At 46.7% G+C, this 21,773-nt stretch overlaps 1 protein-coding gene across 1 annotated transcript in view; it reads left to right on the top strand.

The window, feature by feature from the left end:
• LOC123752215 (uncharacterized) overlaps positions 1-21,773 on the top strand; it is a 535,987-nt gene that overhangs the window by 64,190 nt on the left and 450,024 nt on the right. The window lies entirely within an intron of this gene.

The following is a 21,773-nucleotide window of genomic DNA, read 5'->3' as shown; positions in this document are numbered from 1 at the left end:
TTTCAACCCCCAACACGTTTAAATTATGTCTTCCTCCTTCATCTACTCCTTCCCATAAAGACTGCCTCACTCCAGAACCTTCCATCCACCCCTGTGCCTCCCTCCAGAACCTTCCCTCCACCCTTGTGCCTCCCTCCAGAATCCTCCCTCCACCCCTGTGCCTCCCTCCAGAACCTTCCCTCCACCCTTGTGCCTCCCTCCAGAATCATCCCTCCACCCGTGTGTCTCCCTCCAACACCATCCCTCCATCCTTGTGCCTCCCTCCAGAATCATCCCTCCATCCCTGTGCCTCCCTCCAGAACCTTCCCTCCACCCCTGTCTCCCCCTCCAGAACCTTCCCTCCACCCCTGTGCCTCCCTCCAGAACCTTCCCTCCACCCCTGTGCCTCCCTCCAGAACCTTCCCTCCACCCCTGTGCCTCCCTCCAGAACCTTCCCTCCACCCCTGTGCCTCCCTCCAGAACCTTCCCTCCACCCCTGTGCCTCCTTCCAGAACCTTCCCTCCACCCCTGTGCCTCCTTCCAGAACCTTCCCTCCACCCCTGTGGCTCCCTCCAGAACCTTCCCTCCACCCATATCCTGCCATCGAGAACCATCCCTCCACCCATCTGCCTCCCTCCAGAACCTTCCCTCCACCCCTGTGCCTCCCTCCAGAACCATCCCTCCACCCCTGTTCCTCCCTCCAGAACCTTCCCTCTACCCGGTCAGGGAGCCGTTCGGCCGAGCGGACAGCAAGCTAGACTTGTGATCCTGTGGTCCCGGGTTCGATCCCGGGCGCCGGCGAGAAACAATGGGCAGAGTTTCTTTCACCCTATGCCCCTGTTACCTAGCAGTAAAATAGGTACCTGGGTGTTAGTCAGCTATCACGGGCTGCTTCCTAGGGGTGGAGGCCTGGTCGAGGATCGGGCCGCGGGGACACTAAAGCCCCGAAATCATCTCAAGATAACCTCAAGAAGATACCCCTGTGCCTCCCTCCAGAACCTTCCCTACATCCCTGTGCCTCCCTCCAGAACCTTCCCTACATCCCTGTGCCTCCCTCCAGAACCTTCCCTACATCCCTGTGCCTCCCTCCAGAACCTTCCTATCACCCCTATACCTCCCTCCAGAACCTTTCCGGTACCCTTCCCACTCTCCATGTGAGATTTTAGGGGTAACTAATGTATTTTTTAGGGACTCTAGCTCTTGGATCAGTGCAGTGATGGATGACAGATAGATGACTGATGGGTGAGGAGTGATAATTGTGCGACCCGGGTGCAGTTTTACGGTTATTCCATGGTCATTTAATGTGTGATTATGTGTATTTTTGGAAGCATAGCTCTTGGATCAGTGCAAGCCGCAGATGGATGACAGATAGATGACGGACGGGTGAGGAGTGATAATCGTGAGCCGGGCGGGGTTTCCGGTTAACTGGTCCCTCTTGATGTGTGATTACGTAGTGTAGAGTATCCCGTACATCGTTGAGATGGGTGACAGATGATTGACCATGATGGATGAGTGTCATTAATCACATGGTAAACGTGTGCAAGCCGGAAGAAGTTTTCCGGTTAACCCGCTCACTCATGAAGCAAGATTATATAGAGGGTCCTCCATTCAATTAGTGGAGATGGATGACAGATACATGGATGACGGGTGACTGTGATGGATGTGCATAATCGACTGGCCCCAGGTGGGTGGGGGAAGGTGCAATGACCCGCCTCACGTCTCCCACGCACTCCTCCCAGAGCAGGGCGAGGACTTTATTATATAGTAAGCTTTATTTATAGTAAGCTTCGATAGAAACATTACTTTGTTTATCATTAAACAGAGGTGCAAACTAAATTTTAGTTTTCATTAAGTGGCTCGCCGTAACTCGTAGGGAGAGAGAGAGTGAGCCTAGCTAATGCAGACTCCCTCCATCACCCTCCTACACCTGTCACGCATCCTTAACATTATGGCCGACATGGTACGGTGGTATTTCTTAAATGACTTTGGTTTCTGTTAAGAGGTATAATAGGGACTCATGTTCCCCCCCTCCCAAACACACACAGACACACACACACACACAAACACACACACACACACACACACACACACACACAAAAAGGTGACACCCCTAGGGTCAACACTTGCAGCAGAGGAGCTCCAGCATATTTCAACAATCCTAAGTATTGTAGTACAGGTTGATGGTAGTGAGTGGTGTCCCACAGAACATAAAGGTATAGTGCTCTTGAAAAATAGGTGAGATAACAGGAAAGTGCTAAGGGAAGTGAAGAATCGGATGAGAAAAAGTTGCCCCTAGTGTTTACAGTGCAGAGAAGAACATTCAAGATGGCCACCGGCAAGGGGGAAAAACAAAACAGAGCTTGATTTTGAGGGATTCAATGAAGAAAGCATTGATATTAGTAGTCTACATAACAAGTTGGTAAATTTAGATACTATAGTGAACTCTCATGTAGAAATAATTAGTAAATTGAAAGAAAGTAATGACCATTTGAATAGCAAAGTTTTATGTCTTGAGGGTTTAGTGAAAGACTTGCGCAAGGATAAGAATCAATTGGAAACAAATTGCAAAGCCATGGAAGAAGAAAATAAACTCTTAAAAATAGCTTTGGAAGAAGTTAAAGTAAATTTAAACATAAATGACTACAATAGGTTAGGCAAGGAAATTCAACAGGAGAAACAGCTTTTGTCAGCACAGATGGAGGAAGTTACACAGGGAATAGAACAGTGCAAGAAAGATATGCAACTCACTTATGCACAAGTGGCCAAGGAGAAGGAAAAAATAGAAGAAGCAGTAAAGGAAGTCAAACACTGCAGCAACCAAGATAAAACAAACATTAGGCTAGAAGTGAGGAAAGAATTGGCATCTAACCCGAAGTTGGTGCAAAACACAGTTGATCGGAGTAAGTCCCTGATCATTTTTGGCTGCAAAGAAAAGGCGATAACATCTAGGTCAGAAAGAGCTGTAGAAGAAGCTAAAGTAGTAGATAAAATTGTTGGCCTCGTGGAAGGTCTTACAAACAGAGAGAATGTGTGCGACTACAGGAGAATAGGCAGGTACGTAAAAGGGAAAGATCGACCTTTGAGGATCACCCTAAACGGTGCCAAACAGATGGAAGAAGTACTAAGGAATGCTAGAAAATTGCAAAGGGATGAGGATGGGAAAGGGTGGTCGTTAAGACGAGATCTTTCAAAAGAAGATAGAGAGAAGCTGAAACTGAACCTCGCCGAGGCAAAACATTTAAATGAGAGCAGGAATGAAGAAGAAATAAATTCTTTTTTCTACAAAGTGATAGGGGTAGGCAAACCAGTAAAGTGGTACATAAAGGCAAACCAACAAAATCAATAGAGAGAGGGGGAGTGAAGAATAAGGAGAGGGGGAACAAGTTCCTGAAGATTGCATACACCAAATAGATGGAGTGAGATCGAAGATACTGGAGTTAAGTGATGTAATACAGCTGCAGACACCAGACATTGTTGCACTCACGGAGACAAAACTTGAAGATGTAATTTTAAATGAGGTCATATTCCCAAGGGGCTACTCAATTTGGAGACGGGACAGAAAAATTAGGAAAGGCGGTGGCGTTGCTGTGCTGGTAAAAGAACACCTAAAGGTGAAGGAAATAATGACTGCCAATCCACAAGAAGTTGACATAATAGCACTAGAGATCTGCTATGAGGATGATAAACTAATGATGATAAATGCATATAGTCCACCGCCAAGCAGCACATGGTCAAAGGAGGAGCTAGATAGTAAACGTGAAGGTCTTATAACAATAATGAGAGAGATTATAGCGAGAGCGGATAACGATAGATCACGACTGTTGATAGTCGGTGACTTCAACTTGAAATCCATAGACTGGGAAGCATATGAAGCTAAAACAGAAGATTTTTGGACCTGTAAATTTGTAGACCTCATCCTGGAAACATTCTTGTATCAACATGTTAAACAAGCTACGAGGATGAGGGAAGGGGACGTTCCCTCCATGCTAGATTTGATATTTACCAGGAAGGAGGAAGAGATATTTGACATTCAGTACCTTCCTCCCTTGGGTAAAAGTGACCATGTCTTTTTGGGAATAAAGTATGCAATGCGTTATAAGCTGGAAGAAAATAAGGAGGTTGAAGCAGTTGAAAAACCAGACTTCAGGAGAGGACATTATGGTGACCTTAGAAATTTTTTTAGTGAGTATAATTGGACAGACTTGATGCTAGGCAAGGAAGTGAATGAGATGTATGGCAAGTTTTGTGAAATATATGATAAAGGCACAAAAAAAATTTATACCAAAACAGAGATGCAGGACCAGAAAACAGGATTGGTTCGACAGAAATTGTGAGAGGGCAAGAGACCAAAAGACACAAAAATGGAATCAGTATAGGAAGAGGCCAAACCCCCAAACATACCAGCGATACAAAGATGCGAGAAACAATTATACAGCAGTAAGGAGAGAGGCAGAAAGAAATTTTGAAAAAGGGATAGCAGATAAATGTAAAACAGAACCGGGACTATTCTACAAATTCATAAACAACAAATTGCAGGTAAAGGATAATATCCAGAGGTTGGAAATGGGAAACAGATTCACGGAAAATGAAAAGGAAATGTGTGAAACATTAAATGAAAAGTTCCAAAGTGTGTTTGTACAAAATGAAATCTTCAGAGAACCAGACACAATAAGAATTCCAGAGAACAACATAGAGCGGATAGAGGTGTCTAGAGATGAAGTGGAAAATATGCTAAAGGAGCTCGGGAGGAACAAAGCAGCTGGCCCAGATGGCGTTTCACCATGGGTTCTGAGAGAATGTGCATCTGAGCTCAGCATTCCACTTCACCTGATCTTTCAGGCATCCCTGTGTACAGGAATCGTAGCAGACGTGTGGAAACAGGCTAACATAGTTCCAATCTACAAAAGTGGCAGCAGGGAAGACCCCCTCAATTATAGACCTGTATCATTGACAAGTGTAATAGTGAAAGTATTGGAAAAGCTAATCAAAACTAAATGGGTAGAACACCTGGAGAGAAATGATATAATATCAGACAGACAGTATGGTTTTCGATCAGGAAGATCCTGTGTATCGAATTTACTCAGTTTCTATGATCGGGCCACAGAGATATTACAGGAAAGAGATGGCTGGGTTGACTGCATCTATCTGGACCTAAAAAAGGCTTTCGACAGAGTTCCACATAAGAGGTTGTTCTGGAAACTGGAAAATATTGGAGGGGTGACAGGTAAGCTTCTATCATGGATGAAAAATTTTCTGACTGATAGAAAAATGAGGGCAGTAATCAGAGGCAATGTATCGGAATGGAGAAATGTCACAAGTGGAGTACCACAGGGTTCAGTTCTTGCACCAGTGATGTTTATTGTGTACATAAATGATCTACCAGTTGGTATACAGAATTATATGAACATGTTTGCTGATGATGCTAAGATAATAGGAAGGATAAGAAATTTAGATGATTGTCATGCCCTTCAAGAAGACCTGGACAAAATAAGTATATGGAGCACCACTTGGCAAATGGAATTTAATGTTAATAAATGTCATGTTATGGAATGTGGAATAGGAGAACATAGACCCCACACAACCTATATATTATGTGAGAAATCTTTAAAGAATTCTGATAAAGAAAGAGATCTAGGAGTGGTTCTAGATAGAAAACTATCACCTGAGGACCACATTAAGAATATTGTGCAAGGAGCCTATGCAATGCTTTCTAACTTCAGAATTGCATTTAAATACATGGATGGCGATATACTAAAGAAATTGTTCATGACTTTTGTTAGGCCAAAGCTAGAATATGCAGCTGTTGTGTGGTGCCCATATCTTAAGAAGCACATCAACAAACTGGAAAAGGTGCAAAGACATGCTACTAAGTGGCTCCCAGAACTGAAGGGCAAGAGCTACGAGGAGAGGTTAGAAGCATTAAATATGCCAAAACTAGAAGACAGAAGTAAAAGAGGTGATATGATCACTACGTACAAAATAGTAACAGGAATTGATAAAATCGACAGGGAAGACTTCCTGAGACCTGGAACTTCAAGAACAAGAGGCCATAGATTTAAACTAGCTAAACACAGATGCCGAAGAAATATAAGAAAATTCACCTTCGCAAATAGAGTGGTAGACGGTTGGAACAAGTTAAGTGAGAAGGTGGTGGAGGCCAAGACCGTCAGTAGTTTCAAAGCGTTATATGACAAAGAGTGCTGGGAAGACGGGACACCACGAGCGTAGCTCTCATCCTGTAACTACACTTAGGTAATTACACTTAGGTAATTACACACAACACGAGCGACGGTAGGAGAGACACGCGATTAGCGAGGTCCGCGGAAATTCGTCAATTTCTCGGGACATTGAAGGATTATTGAGGCGAGATCATAGTATTTGGCCTCTCGCAGTGTGTAGCTAGCAGGGTGCTACATAGCATAGTCATATCGCTAGCGATAGTGCGAAAAAACCAAAGTGTAACTAGTGAAATCACCGGTGCATACAGTGTGGAGGACCGAGTAGTGACCTGACCTGACCTGACCTGACGGCCAGGTAGGACGGCCCGCCGTGGAACTGCTGACTGTGTTTATTGGGTGGTGACTGTGACTCCAGAGATTTGTGTAGAAAAGAATCGACATCGTCAATCTACTAGCACTTAGAGAATAACCAAGTGGAAAGGCGACGACGGAGCACCATCGTCAACCATACATCATCATTACTCATCTAGTTGTTTGAGCGGGAAAAGTCTGGTATGTACCCCCTCTCTGGTCAAGTAATCAGGTGTACAGTGTGAGGTAAAATATTATCAAATTCTTGTTCAGGATAGTATATATATTTAAAATCTCGGAGTGGCTCATTCTGGGTAGAAGTTACCGCTTCTGTGAACTAGTGACACACGCACGCGCACGCACACGCACGCACGCATGCACACACTCAAGCCCACGTACGTATGCACGCACACACACACGCACACACAGGCTAGAAGGGATTAACACCTTTCGTGGAAAGGAGATAAAACCTCTCATAATCCACCCCCCCCCCTTCTTACCTGCTGTAAGCTGAACACCTCACCTCCTAGTAACCCCATCCCATGAGACACGTTCTCTCTCTCTCTCTCTCTCTCTCTCTTGCTCTCTCTCTCTCTCTCTTGCTCTCTCTCTCTCTCTCTCTCTCTCTCTTGCTCTCTCTCTCTCTTGCCCTCTCTCTCTCTTGTTTGCTCTCTCTTGCTCTCTCTCTCTCTTGCTCTCTTGCTCTCTCTCTCTCTCTCTCTCTCTCTTGCTCTCTCTCTCTCTTGACAAGGGACAAAATGGCAGGAGGCTGCAACAGGGACAAGGAAAGCAGCCAGGGAGATCAAACAAAGGAATTGCTAACCCAAGTTCTGGAGGAATTCAGGAGGGAGATGAATGAAATGAAGATTACAATTAACAATCTGCAAAGTGAGCTAGCATCAGCAAGGGAGGAGATCAAATCCCTCACAGAGAAAAATAAAGAGACCGAGCATCAGATTATCATCCAAAGGGAAGGTGGGAATGTTACATTGGAAGGAAATGCCTCTGTACCTGATACATTTGCGGATATACTGAAAAAGAGCTCAGAAGCAATGGACACAGTGAGGGAGGTAGCGATGCAAGCAGCTACGTCACAGGAAGCAGCAAGGTGCACCACTCAACTGCTGGAGAGGAAAAGATCAGTGGTAGTTGTAGGCATCAAAGAACAGGAAGGATCCAACAGGCAAAAATGGAATGGCATGGATAGAGAGGCAGTACATGGGCTACTGAAGGGGTTACAGATGGAAGGGGCTGTACATAACATAGAGAAGGTTTTCAGGTTAGACTGGTACAACAAGGACAGAAACCGACTTGTAAAGGTGGTGTTTACAAACGAAACCACAAAGGAGGACATTCTCGAAAGGAAGAGTCGTCTGCAGCATATGGAGGGATACAAAAAAGTATTCCTGCAGAGGGACAGGACGAAGGAGGAGAGAGCCAGGGCAGCAGAGGCAAGGAGGAAGCGCAGGGAGAGAGGAGCAAACCAGGAAATCACAGCCCTCAACACAACAGTCCCAGAGACAAGAGGAGAACCCAAAACCAGCATCCCAGCAACACCAGAGGGGGGGGGGCCACACCACCACCCCCCTCTGCATAGAAACCCTCCCTTCCCCTCACCCTACCTGCCCCCACCCAACCCTCCCTCCCACCCCACCCCATTCTGACCCTGACACCCCTTCCTCATTCCCATCATGTCCCCCCCTCCCACCTTTTTCCCCCTGTCCCCCCTCCCCCTTCATCCCAGACCCTCCCTATCCCTCCTCCCCCCTCACTGCGTATCCTCCATGTCCCCCCTACCTCCTTAACCCACACCCTACCTGTCCCCCTTTCCTTTCAACCCCTACCCCCCACCCCAAAATCCTCTGAGACCCTGCAAACCACCTCACAGATCCTCTCACCCACGGAACAGCTTCCCACACCAGCAGAATGCTTGCCAAGAAAGGGACATGAAAATGAACAGAAGAAAGTGAGCTTCAAGGCGATGTACACTAACATAGACGGGATTTCAAATAAAACAAGTGAACTTGGAGAATGGGCACTAGAAGAAAACCCAGACATAATAGCACTCACAGAAACAAAGTTAACGAAAATCATAACAAACGCAGTGTTTCCACAGGGCTACTATGTAGTGAGGAAAGAGAGAGAAGGGAGAGGAGGAGGTGGGGTAGCTCTGCTACTAAGAGAAGGTTGGAGTTTCGAAGAGATGGTAATTCAGAACTGTGAAGGTTTCAGTGACTACATTTCAGGCACCATAGCAACTGGAGGACAGAAAATTATAATAGTAGTCATATATAACCCCCACCAAATGACAGAAGACCCAGACAGGAATATGATAGAAACAACTTGGCCACCATCAATATAATAGAGAGAGCAGCTTCTGTGGCTAGCAGGAACGGATCCAGACTTCTAATCATGGGAGACTTCAACCATAGGAAGATAGATTGGGGGAACAGAGACCCACATGGAGGCCCAGACACATGGAGAGCTAAGCTGCTGGATGTGGCAACAAGAAACTTTCTAAGTCAACACGTCAAGGGACCGACAAGAATGAGAGGAGGGGATGAACCAGCCATGCTTGATCTGATATTTACCCTAAATGAGTCGGATATAAGGGAAGTTAAGTTGGAAGCCTCCTTGGGAATGAGTGATCACAGTGTATTGAGCTTTGAGTACCTGGTTGAGCTGGGAATTATCACCCCCAAAAAAGAACTGGGAACCAAAGGGCTGGCGTACCGAAAGGGAAACTATGAGGAAATGAATAAATTCCTATGGGATATACATTGGGACACAGAACTCGGAACCAAGTCCGTACAAGACATGATGGACTATGTCACCAAAAAATGTCAGGAGGCTGTAAGCAGGTTTGTCCCAGCCCGACAGGAAAAAACAGAGAAGCAAAGGAAGAATCCGTGGTTTAATAAGGAATGTATGAAAGCAAAGGAGCAAAACAAAAGGGCATGGAGGAACTTCCGTAATAACAGAACACCAGAAAGTAGAGAGAGATACCAGAGAACCAGGAACGAGTATGTCAGTGTGAGAAGAGCAGCTGAGAAAAGGTATGAAAATGATATAGCTAATAAAGCCAAGACCGAACCCAAGCTACTACACAGTCACATAAGGAGGAAGACAACAGTGAAGGAACAGGTGATGAAACTTAGGGTGGGTGAGGACAGGTACACAGAGAATGACAAAGAGGTGTGTGAAGAACTCAACAAAAGGTTCCAGGAGGTCTTTACAATAGAACAGGGAGATGTCGCGGCGCTAGAAGAGGTGGCAGCAAACCAGGTGACCTTGGATAGGTTCGAAATTACAAGAGATGAGGTCAAGAAGCACCTATTGGAGCTGGATGTGAGAAAAGCTGTTGGGCCGGATGGAATTTCGCCATGGGTATTGAAAGTGTGTGCAGGAGCACTTTGCCTACCACTCTCCATAGTGTATAGTAGGTCACTGGAAACGAGGGACCTACCAGAAATATGGAAGACTGCTAATGTAGTACCAATATACAAAAAGGGTGACAGACAAGAGGCACTGAACTACAGGCCAGTGTCCTTAACTTGTATACCATGCAAGGTGATGGAGAAGATTGTGAGAAAAAACCTAGTAACACATCTGGAGAGAAGAGACTTCGTGACAACCCATCAACATGGGTTCAGGGAGGGTAAATCTTGGCTTACAGGATTGATAGAATTCTACGATCAGGTGACAAAGATTAAACAAGAAAGAGAAGGGTGGGCGGACAGCATTTTTTTGGACTATCGGAAAGCCTTTGACACAGTACCCCATAAAAGGTTGATGCATAAGCTGGAGAAACAGGCAGGAGTAACTGGTAGGGCGCTCCAGTGGATAAGGGAGTACCTAAACAATAGGAAGCAGAGAGTTACAGTGAGGGTTGAGACCTCAGACTGGCATGAAGTCACCAGTGGAGTCCCACAGGGCTCTGTACTTGGACCTATCCTGTTTCTGATATACGTAAATGATCTCCCAGAGGGTATAGACTCATTCCTCTCAATGTTTGCTGACGATGCCAAAATTATGAGAAGGATTAAGACAGAGGAGGACAGCTTGAGGCTTCAAGAAGACCTGGACAAGCTGCAGGAATGGTCGAACAAATGGCTGTTAGAGTTTAATCCAAGCAAATGTAATGTAATGAAGATAGGGGTAGGAAGCAGGAGATCAGATACAAGGTATCACTTGGGAGATGAAATACTTCAAGAGTCCGAGAGAGTGAAAGACCTGGGAGTTGATATCACGCCAGACCTGTCCCCTGATGCTCACATCAAGAGGATAACAGCAGCAGCATATGCCAGGTTGGCTAACATAAGAACGGCCTTTAGAAACTTGTGTAAGGAATCTTTCAGAACATTATATACCACATATGTCAGACCAATCCTGGAGTATGCAGCCCCAGCATGGTGTTCATATCTAGTCAAGGATAAGACTAAACTGGAAAAGGTTCAAAGATTTGCCACCAGACTAGTACCTGAGCTGAGAGGTATGAGCTACGAGGAGAGACTGCGGGAATTGAACCTCACTTCGTTGGAAGACAAGAGTTAGGGGGGACATGGTCACCACATTCAAGATTCTCAAGGGAATTGATAGGGTAGATAAAGACAGGCTATTTAACACAAGGGGCACACGCACAAGGGGACACAGGTGGAAACTGAGCACCCAAATGAGCCACAGAGATATTAGAAAGAACTATTTTAGTGTCAGAGTGGTTGACAAATGGAATGCATTAGGAAGTGATGTGGTGGAGGCTGACTCCATACACAGTTTCAAGTGTAGATATGATAGAGCCCAATAGGCTCAGGAATCTGTACACCTGTTGATTAACGGATGAGAGGCGGGACCAAAGAGCCAGAGCTCAACCCCCGCAAACACAACTAGGTGAGTACTAGGTGAGTACACACACACACACACACACACACACACACACACACACACACACTCTCTCTCTCTCACACACACACAATGTGTCTGTGTGTGTATTGAAAAGTTTATGACGAAAGATGAGCAAATAGCCTACAAGAATAGATGGCAAGCACGACACCGTACCCCTAGCCTCTCAGGTAGCCTGACATCCTCCCCAACTCAGGCCTCCTATACCTCCCCCCTGCCTTATCCCCCCAAAACCTCTCTGCCCCTTCCACATTTGCACTTCCCCAACAACTCCCCTGCTCTTGCTACATCACACCTGTCAACGACCCCAGTGGGTCAAGCCATGCCCTTCCCAAACCCACCTTACCATCCCCCTCCCCTACTACCCCTCCTACTCCCCTGCCCCTTCTACCCCATTGCCTTCACTTCCATCTGCTCCATCCCAGCTTCCACTGCACCCCTCCTCTTCCACTCACCCCCAAACCCCACCCAACCCTCACCCCTCCTATGCACCTCCGGCCCACATTTAACCCCCTCACCTTGTGACCCCCTAACACCTTCCCCCATCTCCCTCTTCCCCTCTTCTACCCCAAAACTGCCACCTACCCCCGATTCCCCCCTAACTAATACATCCTCTCTTCCACCCCCCAGCACCCATGCTCCATTCTCCTCTCAGCCCTCTGCCCTCAATATCCCTCTCCTCCCCCCCAACCTCTCAACCTCTATCTGACTCTGTCTCACGCTATTTCTCAACCCCCCTATGCCACTCAGACTCTCCCTAACTTTCAGACCCATTATGCCCTTCCTACCCCCCCCCCCCCTAGATGCCCAGACCCCATTTGTCTACCAGGCTCTACCAGGCACTCCCAGGCACCCCCCTAGCACCCCCCCAGACACCCCCACAGCCTTCACTCGCCCCCCAGACACCCCCCCCCCCCAGTACCCCCCAGACCCTCGGCGAAAGGGGGAACTCTGGCACCAGAGTTTCCAAGAAGAGTCTCAAGGTTTGGTACATTAATGCTGATGGGGCTATCCAATAAAGCAGAAGAGATAAAAGAAAGAGTTAGTGAGGCAGACCCAGACATAGTGGCAATAGTGGAAACTAAAATAAATGGCATGATCTCGGATGCAATTTTTCCAGAGGGGTACCAGGTGATAAGAAAAGAAAGGACACAGAGACAGGGAGGAGGAGTGGCACTCCTAATAAAGCGGCAATGGAAGTTTGATGAACTGCAAAATCCAGGTACCAATGAAAGCACGAACTCCATACATGGAACTCTGACAGTGGATGGAAAGAAGATTGTAATCTTGTTACTCTACAATCCCCCACCAAACAATAGAAGGCCCAGGCAGGAGTATGAGGACAGCAACAAGGCATGTATAGATGAACTGCAGAGGGCAGCAACTATAGCGCATAGAATGAGAGCGAAGCTTCTGGTCATGGGGGACCTAAATCATCGAGAGATAGATCGGGAAACAAAGAATCCTCATGGCGGGGAGGAGACCTGGGGAGCGAAGCTAGTAGACGTTATTGACAGGAATTTCCTAACACAGCATGTGAAGGAAGGCACTAGGGAAAGAGGAGGGGATACGCCCAGCCTATTAGACCTCGTTTTCACCCAGAATGTAGAAGACATCGAGCATTTAGAACATGAAATACCACTAGGAGCCAGTGACCATTGTGTCCTAGTCTTTGACTACATGATGGAGCTTAAAATTGTGACCAAAGGACAAGAGGTCCGAGTAAGGAGACTTGATTACAGAATAGGGGACTACAGAAGGATAAGGAACTGCCTGGGAGAAGTGCAGTGGGAGGAAGAAATTAGAGGAAAAACAGTACAAGATATGATGAACCAAGTCATATGGAAATGCAAGGAGGCTGAAGAGAGATTTATTCCAATAGTAGAGGGAAAAAACAGGAGGGAATATAATAACCCATGGTTTAATAGACAGCGTCAGGAAGCAAAAGTGAAAAGCAGGAGGGAGTGAAGGAAGTACAGAAGACAAAGGACAGAGGACATCAGGATTAGATGTAAGAGAGCTAGGAACGAATACATTAACATAAGACGAGTGTCGGAAAGAAATTATGAGAATGATATTGCAATCAAAGCGAAACAGCAACCTAAATTACTACATAGCCATATAAGAAGGAAGATGTCGGTGTTACGGCCCTATTGGGTCGTAACTGGGTTCTTTCTCTGATGTTAGTTGAGTTTGGGTATCCGGCCCCAAGTTAGTAGTGGCTTTCAAGAGGTGCGTTCCGTAATGCAAGTAAATTAAAGGGGAAGGGATAAAACTTTACTAAATTAAATATATAATTACCATCACCATAAATAATATATAAATTATCACACAGGGGGGGGTATAAACACTAGAATATACAATGTGGTCTTCCTCTGAAGACGTGGAGTGTTCCACGGTGCTCAACGATGCTTAGCCCTTGGTCCTCTTGTGGCCTCACGATGAATCCTTCGATTCTCTCTAGTCTACCCTGGCCACAGGCCAGCCAAATCACAGTTCCACTGGGGGCACCGTCGTGGAGGCCTTCAACCACAAATCCAGCCTGTAGCTGGCAGGTTCCAATCAGTTCCGCTGGTTAGGCCACTCCACGACCGATACTAGGGTTGCGAGCCCTAGGCAGGAGCCTCGTGTGACTTCACAGATCACTCTCCTCACCACAACACCCCAGTGGCTAGTCTTCTCCACTAGTCAGCCCCGGGTACGACTATCCTTGGATCTGCCACCTCACAGGCAGGCTAACACAACAGTGTTCATCCGGGGGGTGACTCACAGTTTCAGCGGCAAATGCGTGGAGGTTCTATGGCTGCCTTGGGTAGACTGATCCAACGTTCATTACAGCAGTCCCAGGTCGACTCTGTAATCAGACACATCATCAGTACTAGTTACACTCTAGGGCACCTCACTTACAGGCTTAGACACAAACGCCCACCTATCCACTCCATAGATGGCGTTGCTGTCTAAGCGTCACCTCACCAGAGGTCAGCAGCGGCTATGTCACGAGCTGAACAAGACGGGAAACCAGCCCTTGTGGCCGGTATAGCTCGTCCTCACTAGATGGCATCGTCCATTTGGAGGGGGTTTCGGGAGCTGACCCACAGATGGCGCGGTCGTCACTGCTCCGTGCTCGGATGCTGGGCTCGGGTCCGTAACAGTCGGTAAATGACCAAGTGACAAGACTTAGGAAAACAGAAAGGGCATATACAGAAAGCGACAAGGAAATCTGTGAGGTACTGAATGCAGGTTTAAATGGAGTGTACACAACCGAGCCTGAGTGGCTCCCATTGTTAGAAGAGATTACCCTAGATGGAAGATTATCAGATATAGAGGTGACAGCAGAGGAGGTAACGAAACAGTTGACAACACTGGATGCAACTAAAGCGGTTGGACCAGACAAAGTATCACCGTGGATACTAAAAGATGCAGTACAGGCTCTCAGCGTGCCTCTGGCAATGATCTTTAATGAGTCACTTAGGTCGGGAGAATTGCCCAGTTGCTGGAAGGAGGCAAATGTCGTACCGATTTTCAAGAAAGGTGATAGGGAGGAGGCACTTAACTACAGACCCGTATCACTGACAAGCATCCCTTGCAAAATACTTGAAAGAATAATTAGGCTAAGACTTGTTGAGCACCTGGAGAGCATTGGGTTTGTAAACAAGAACCAACATGGGTTCTGGACAGGGAAATCATGCCTAACAAACCTTTTAGAATTCTATGACAAAGTAACAAGAATAAGGCAGGACAGAGAAGGCTGGGCAGACTGCATATTTCTTGACTGCCAAAAGGCCTTTGATACAGTACCGCACCTGAGACTGCTTTACAAACTTGAGAGGCAGGCAGGAGTAAGCGGAAAGGCCCTAGCATGGGTGAGGAACTAACTAACAGGAAGGAGCCAGAGGGTACTGGTAGGGGGCGAGAAGTCGGACTGGCGGACAATACCGAGTGGAGTACCTCAAGGATCGGTGCTGAGACCAATTCTATTTCTAATATATGTTAACGACATGTTTACAGGAGTGGAATCCTACATGTCAATGTTAGCAGATGACGCAAAATTAATGAGAAGAGTTGTGACAGATGAGGATTGTAGGATCCTCCAAGAGGATTTGAACAGGTTGCAGATATGGTCAGGGAAATGGCTACTGGAGTTCAACACGAGTAAATGTAATGTTATGGAAATGGGATCAGGTGATAGACGACCAAAAGGACAGTACACAATGAAAGGGAACTGCCTACCTGTAATGATTCGAGAAAGAGACCTGGGAGTGGATGTGACACCTAATCTAACTCCTGAGGCACATATAAATAGGATAACGACAGCAGCGTACTCTACACTGGCGAAAATTAGAACTTCATTCAGAAACCTAAGTGAGGAGGCTTTTAGGGCGCTTTACACTGCCTACGTGAGACCAGTCTTAGAGTATGCTGCGCCATCATGGAGCCCCCACCTGAAGAAACACATAAGGAAACTAGAGAAGGTTCAGAGGTTTGCAACGAGGCTTGTACCAGAGTTACGAGGGATGGGATATGAAGAACGTCTGAGGGAACTGAACCTTACGACACTAGAGAAAAGAAGGGAGAGAGAAGATATGATAGGAACATATAAAATACTCAGGGGAATTGACAAAGTGGAAATAGATGAAATGTTCACACGTAATAATAACAGAATGAGGGGACATGGGTGGAAACTGGAAACTCAGACGAGACACAGAGATGTTAGGAAGTTTTCTTTTAGCGTGAGAGTAGTGGAAAAATGGAATGCACTTGGGGAACAGGTTGTGGAAGCAAACTCTATTCATAATTTTAAAATTAGGTATGATAGGGAAATGGGACAGGAGTCATTGCTGTAAACAACCGATGGCTGGAAAGGCGGGATCCAAGAGCCAATGCTCGATCCTGCAAGCACAAATAGGTGAGTACAAATAGGTGAGCGCACACACACACACACACACACACACACACACACACACACACACACACACACACACACACACACACACACACACACACACACACACACACACACACACACATACACACACACATACACACACACACCTGACCGAATGATAAAGATAGTGTTTGCAAACGAGAACACAAAGGAGAGGATCCTATCAAGGAAGAGCTCCCTGAAAAACGTGGGAAAATTAAAAAATGTATTCCTCCAGCGAGACATGACAAGGGAGGAGAGAGCCGTGGCGGCAGAAGCAAGGATGAGGCGCAGGGCGAGAGGGGAAAACCAGGAAGTCACAGCTCCCAACACAACACCCCCAGAGGCGAGGGGGGAACCCACAACCAGCTACCCAGTAACACCAGAAGGGAGGACAACCCCGCCTCCCTCCTCTGCATAGAAAACCCCACTACCCCAAACCCTCCCTGCCCCCACTCAAAAGTTCAGCCAAATCTCCCTCCCCCCACACCCAATCCCCACCCTTCTACCCCTCCCCTCCTCCCGAGTCCTCCCTCCCCCCCTTTCCTTCCCGTCCTCCCTCCCCTTTCACCCCATACCCTCCCTGTCCCTCCCCCTTCACTGGATCCCCCGCCCCTCATTCCAGTATCCTCTGAGATCCTGTTACCCACCTCACAGGTCCTCACACCCATGGAACAGCCTCCCCCACCAGCAGAACACTCACCAAGGAGGCGATTTGAGAAGGGACAGAAGAAAGTGAGCCTCAAAGCGATGTACACTAACATAGATGGAATTACAAATAAAGCAAATGAGCTTGGAGAACTGGTACTAGAGGAAAACCCAGACATAATAGCCCTCACAGAAACAAAGATCACGAAAACAATAACAAATGCAGTGTTCCCACAGGACTATTATGTTATGCGGAAAGAGAGGGAAGGAAGAGGTGGGGGTGGTGTAGCTCTGCTGGTAAGAAAAGGCTGGAATTTTGAGGAGATGGATATTCAGGGCTGTGAAGGTTTCAGTGACTACATAGCAGGTACTGTAACAAATGGAGGGAAAAAAATTATAGTCGCAGTCATATATAATCCACCACCAAATGACAGAAGACCTAGACAGGAATATGATAGAAACAACATGGCCACCATTAACATAATAGAAAGAGCAGCTTCTGTTGCTAGCAGGAATGGATCTGGACTACTAATTATGGGAGACTTCAACCATGGGAAGATAGATTGGAAGAACAGAGACCCGCATGGAGGACCAGAAACATGGAGAGCTAAGCTGCTGGACGTGGCAACAAGAAACTTTCTAAGCCAGCATACCAAAGAGCCAACAAGAATGAGAGGAGAAGATGAACCAGCAATGCTTGATTTGATATTTACCCTAAATGAATGGGATATAAGGGAAGTTAAGATGGAAGCGCCCTTGGGAATGAGTGACCACAGTGTATTGAACTTTGAGTACCTGGTAGAGCTAGGACTTATCTCCCCCCAAAAAGAACTAGGAATCAAAAGGCTGGCATACCGAAAGGGGAATTATGAACAGATGAGAAGTTTCCTAAGTGAAATACCTTGGGACACAGACCTCAGAGACAAGTCTGTACAGGGTATGATGGACTATGTTACCCAAAAGTGTCAGGAGGCAGTAAACAGGTGCATCCCGGCCCAAAGGGAAAAATCCGAGAAGCAACAGAAGAATCCATGGTATAATAGGGCATGTATGGAAGCGAAGAAACTGAACAAAAAGGCGTGGAGGAACTTCCGGAATAACAGAACACCAGAAAGCAGGGAGAGATACCAGAGAACCAGGAATGAGTACGTCAGGGTGAGAAGAGAAGCAGAGAAAAATTTTGAAAATGATATAGCAAACAAAGCCAAGACCGAACCAAAGCTACTCCACAGTCACATCAGAAGGAAAACAACAGTGAAAGAACAGGTATTGAAACTTAGAACAGGCGAGGACAGGTATACAGAGAATGACAGAGAGGTGTGTGAGGAACTCAACAAGAGGTTCCAGGAGGTCTTCACAATAGAACAGGGTGAGGTCACTGTGCTAGGAGAAAGGGAGGTAAACCAGGCGGCCTTGGAGGAGTTCGAAATTACGAGAGAGGAGGTCAAGAGACACCTGCTGGATCTGGATGTTAGAAAGGCGGTTGGTCTTGATGGGATCTCACCATGGGTACTGAAAGAGTGTGCAGAGGCACTTTGCTTGCCACTCTCCATAGTGTATAGTAAATCACTAGAGACGGGAGACCTACCAGAAATATGGAAGACGGCGAATGTGGTCCCAATATACAAAAAGGGCGACAGACAAGAGGCACTGAACTACAGGCCAGTGTCCTTGACTTGTATACCATGCAAGGTGATGGAGAAGATCGTGAGAAAAAACCTGGTAACACATCTGGAGAGAAGGGACTTCGTGACAAATCGCCAACATGGATTCAGGGAGGGTAAATCTTGCCTTACAGGCTTGATAGAATTCTACGATCAGGTGACACAGATTAAGCAAGAAAGAGAGGGCTGGGCGGACTGTATTTTCTTGGATTGTCGGAAAGCCTTTGACACAGTACCGCATAAGAGGCTGGTACATAAGCTGGAGAGACAGGCAGGTGTAGCTGGTAAGGTGCTCCAGTGGATAAGGGAGTATCTAAGCAATAGGAAGCAGAGAGTTACGGTGAGGGGTGAGACCTCCGATTGGCGTGAAGTCACCAGTGGAGTCCCACAGGGCTCTGTACTCGGTCCTATCTTGTTTCTGATATATGTAAATGATCTCCCGGAGGGTATCGATTCATTTCTCTCAATGTTTGCGGACGATGCTAAAATTATGAGAAGGATTAAAACAGAAGAGGACTGTTTGAGGCTTCAAGAAGACCTAGACAAGCTAAAGGAATGGTCGAACAAATGGTTGTTAGAGTTTAACCCAACCAAATGTAATGTAATGAAGATAGGTGTAGGGAGCAGGAGGCCAGATACAAGGTATCATTTGGGAGAGGAAATTCTTCAGGAGTCAGAGAAGGAAAAAGACTTGGGGGTTGATATCACGCCAGACCTGTCTCCTGCAGCACATATCAAGCGGATAACATCAGCGGCATATGCCAAGCTGGCCAACATACGAACGGCATTCAGAAACTTGTGTAAAGAATCATTCAGAACTTTGTATACCACATATGTCAGGCCAATCCTGGAGTATGCAGCCCCAGCATGGAGTCCATATCTAGTCAAGGATAAGACTAAACTGGAAAAGGTTCAAAGGTTTGCCACCAGACTAGTACCCGAGCTGAGAGGTATGAGCTACGAGGAGAGACTACGGGAATTAAACCTCACTTCGCTGGAAGACAGAAGAGTTAGGGGGGACATGATCACCACATTCAAGATTCTGAAGGGGATTGATAGGGTAGATAAAGACAGTCTATTTAACACAAGGGGAACACGCACAAGGGGACACAGGTGGAAACTGAGTGCCCAAATGAGCCACAGAGATATTAGAAAGAACTTTTTTAGTGTCAGAGTGGTTGACAAATGGAATGCATTAGGGGGTGATGTGGTGGAGGCTCACTCCATACACAGTTTCAAGTGTAGATATGACAGAGCCCGATAGGCTCAGGAATCTGTACACCTGTTGATTGACGGTTGAGAGGCGGGACCAAAGAGCCAGAGCTCAACCCCCGCAAACACAACTAGGTGAGTACAACTAGGTGAGTACACACACACACACACACACACACACACACACACACACACACACACACACACACACACGTGTTGTGTCCGTCGTGTTGGATGGACATTGGGTTGGGAGCTCCTGGGTCACTAGAGAATTGGGAGGGATAATCATGCAACTTCTAACTGAAAAAGTGTACGAGTGAATGAAAAACTTGGATTTTGACTAAAACCATAAGGTAGTGAAGAAGAAACAGAAGCAATAGTGAAACTGAAAATAGGTGTTGAACGCATTTGTGGCAGTGTGAAGAGTGGAGCAGACCTCACACTGAATGTGAGACCTCACAGCCTCAATCTGGACCGACGTGACCTCACTCCGGCAGCAACCCTTACTACACAACGAGGGGAAGACGCTTGGAGACTCACTCGCCTATATTTTGTTTGCAGGTCGGTAAGGAACTTGGAATCCCTGTGTGTAAGGTTGGTTACAGCAATGACTAGGTCAGAAAGGGCGTCTAGGTTCAGCAGTATTATGATTGAAGAAGAGGATAGGTTTGTGGAGAAGATGATTGGGAAATTTGTAGAGAAGAGGGATATTTGGATAGCGGATCTAATCCATGGATTAGATCCGATTAAAAGTGAAATCTTTAATAAGATACAGGACGAGGTTCAGAGATAATAAACAAGAGTTTATGGATTATTTTCTAGAAGAAATCAGAAAGAGCAGAGTAGCATGGGAAAGTGAAATAACTAGCCTTGCAACTGAATTTGGGAGGAATAAGGGAAGAATGACAAGTGAAGGGGAAGTAGTGAGAGATGGAGGAGCGAGTGTGGGAGGGATGGGGAGCATCCAGGGGAAGCACGACCAGCATGACAGTGCTTCACTGAGGAGGAGGTCAATCATACATCATGGGTTACTGGAAGCCAAGGCAGCATCGAAGCAGGAAAGGATGGACTTCGAAGATTTTGAGTTACAGGGGATCTTGAGAGATATTAGAGCCGAGATGACAGGAAATGAGGTGGAAATCCACCGCCGCATTGGGGCTTACAACTGTAACAAGAAACGACCTGTCCTGATACAGTTCACTAACGAAGAGGCAGTGGATTACATACTGAGACACAAACATTTACTCAGAGGTAGTGAAAACTATTATAAAGTGTATATTGACAGATACATGACATAAAATGAACAGATAACCCACATGGCGAGCCGACCTCCACGAAACAACTCTTCTTATTTGGCGTAGTTACCCACCCCACCCGTGCTAACTAGCCCACAACTGCTTCCCCGGTCACACCCACCCACCCCCCAAATCAGCCTCCCCATCCCCTACCCCTGCTAATCTCCCCAACACCTCCCCTGACCCCATTGCATTCAAATCCATCTACTTCATCCCACATTCCAAGGACCCCCTCATCCCCTTCAACCCCCAAAACCCGCCCCGCCCAAATCCCTCTCAGCCCCTCTCCTTCCATGTAACCCCCTCCCCTTGCGAGAGGGTTACATGGACCCCCCCATGGGAGGACGGTGGGACCCTCCACCTCTTCCTCCATTTCCCTCTTCCCCCCTTTCTACCCCATTGCCCTCACCTACCCCTGCACATAAGGAGCAGGTAGTAAAAGCAAATTTTATTCATAATTTTAAAACTAGGTACGATAGGGAAGTAATACCAGGGTCATTGCGGTAAACAACCGATGGCTCGAAATGCAGGATCCAAGAGTCAATGCTCGATCCTGCAGACACAAATAGGTGAGTACACACACACACACACACACACACACACACACACACACACACACACA

Source organism: Procambarus clarkii, chromosome 19, assembly GCF_040958095.1.
Source record: "Procambarus clarkii isolate CNS0578487 chromosome 19, FALCON_Pclarkii_2.0, whole genome shotgun sequence".
Classification (NCBI taxonomy): Eukaryota; Metazoa; Arthropoda; class Malacostraca; order Decapoda; family Cambaridae; genus Procambarus; species Procambarus clarkii.
Note: the sequence above shows the minus strand (reverse complement) of the source record. Positions and strands in the feature narration are given on the sequence as shown.